Genomic DNA, 2,062 nt, shown 5'->3' with positions numbered 1-2,062 from the left:
CCACTGCTGAGCATAAGCCTCCCCTAATGCTTTCGACGACGATCGGTCCTGCGTTGGTTCTTTTTTTTTTGGCAGCGGGTCTTGAAGAACTTAGACACCACCGCACGGGCAATTTCCACCAGCCCGTCGTTGAGCTCGTCCACATCTACGCAGTCGGCCAGGCGACAGGCCAAACCGATTTTGGAGTTCGAGTTGAAAGCTCTCGGGGTTTTGAATCTGAGCAGGCGCAGGTCGGAGCGCAGACCCTATAAGCCGACCCCTCTCAAACTTGACATCGATATTCAATGTGCCTCGGACAAGTCGGTGATCACTTCCTGTTTTCACAGCATTGATCATTGAGACATCACTAAATATGTGTTTGTTCGTCGACATGATAAAATCTATCTCGTTCCTGACGGTGCCGTCGGGACTCAACCAGGTCCATTTGCGCCGTTCCGGCTTCCTGAAGCAGGAGTTCATTATAAAGAGTCCCTCCTTCTCCATGAAGTCAGTCAGTAACCAGTCCCGGGAGTTCCGTTGCTCGTATCCAAATTGCTCCACTCACAACTTATCACCGCATCGTCTGCTTAGCTTCGCATTGAAGTTCTCCATCACAGTAGTGTAGTGGCATGTAGAGCTATGTATGACTGTAGAGATTTCCTCATACATAGCTTCCACTTCGTTATATGGATGTGTCCAGGTCGGTGCGTAAACCTGTATGACCTTTAGCGAATACCGCTTGGATATTCTGAGTATAAGGTACGCCACCCTGCTCGACACTCTCCTGACGACGTCGATGTTGTTGACGAGAACCTTGCGGACGAGGAACCTGACACCACCCTGGGACTGTTGGTCGCCCTCCCGATAGTACAGCAGGTTGCCAGACTTGAGACATCGAGTCCTTTCCCTCTCTCCGGACCTCAGATAAGCCTATAATATCCCAGCTCAACCTGCTGAGAGCTTCTTTCAACTCAATGAGATTCGCGTCGGTCCGCAGCGTCCTAGCGTTATATGTTGCCAGGGCCAAGTCTCGTCGTTGGGTGTGGTGGCCTGGCTTCTGCCGGAGATTATAGCCTCCTGCCCCGCCGTTATCTAGGCCTCCACCGTAGCCAGGACTAGCGGGGCCGCCGGGGACTGGGGGACAATTTTTTGTCGTGTCTGCCATTTAGGGGGATTTGGCGTAATCGCCACGCTTGCTAGGCTGTGCTTAGAAGGCGCTGCTGCCCACCCTCTAGTGGTTTTTCCTCTATCGCCTCTTACGATACCCACGGGATGAGATGGGGTGAAATTACAGATGCCTTTTTAAGGGATAGATCTCGTGCTACGTTATTCATTTGTTTTCTATGAAAGCATGGTTGCTATTATTATTTTAGTTTCTTACATACGTTTTCTTTTTATCGTTTTTTTTTTTGTTAAATATTTACTGTAAAATGCCAAAGTGGTCTGTACAACAATAACTATGAAGATTGTTTGTAGTTTTATGTTTGTTTTTTTTTTGATTTATTTAAGTGGAGTTAGTAAGTGAGTTTGATTTGTAAGAGTAAAGTAAAAACGGACTGATTACTATGGACAAAGATTTTATAACGTTAATATTGACGCTAATTTTAAAGGCAAGTTCCAAAGAGTTTCGCTAGAGTTTTTTAAGATTTTTCAACAGAAGTTCCTAAAAAAGATGTTTAATTATAAAATAAAACATTTTTTGCAACAAATAAACTAGTTTCTATTTTTCAAAATCTTTAAAACACGAACGATAAATATGGTCATAATTACAAAACGATTTAAATGTTGGTGGAACAAAGGCATAAATGTACACCTTATTTTGAAAAAAATATTAATAGTAATTAACAAAAAATATTTGGCACTTGCAAACTACATGGCCATATTCACAAATAAATAGGTCGAAATATTTGGCACTTGCAAACTACATGGCCATATTCACAAATAAATAGGTCGTATTTCATACAAAGAACAAACACTTTGAAGCAGTACAAAGACGAATAATACGACTCGGAATGTAAAAAAAACTTTAAAATGGCTCTCCTGTAAAATTACAAAAAGTGGAGTTGAGCCCTTGTTCCACCGA

At 43.1% G+C, this 2,062-nt stretch overlaps 1 pseudogene; it reads right to left on the bottom strand.

The window, feature by feature from the left end:
• On the bottom strand, positions 1-648 carry LOC123656706 (annotated as a pseudogene).
• Between the last annotated feature and the right edge of the window lie 1,414 nt (positions 649-2,062).

The sequence above is a fragment of the Melitaea cinxia genome, chromosome 9 (genome assembly GCF_905220565.1).
Source record: "Melitaea cinxia chromosome 9, ilMelCinx1.1, whole genome shotgun sequence".
Lineage (NCBI taxonomy): Eukaryota > Metazoa > Arthropoda > Insecta > Lepidoptera > Nymphalidae > Melitaea > Melitaea cinxia.
Note: the sequence above shows the minus strand (reverse complement) of the source record. Positions and strands in the feature narration are given on the sequence as shown.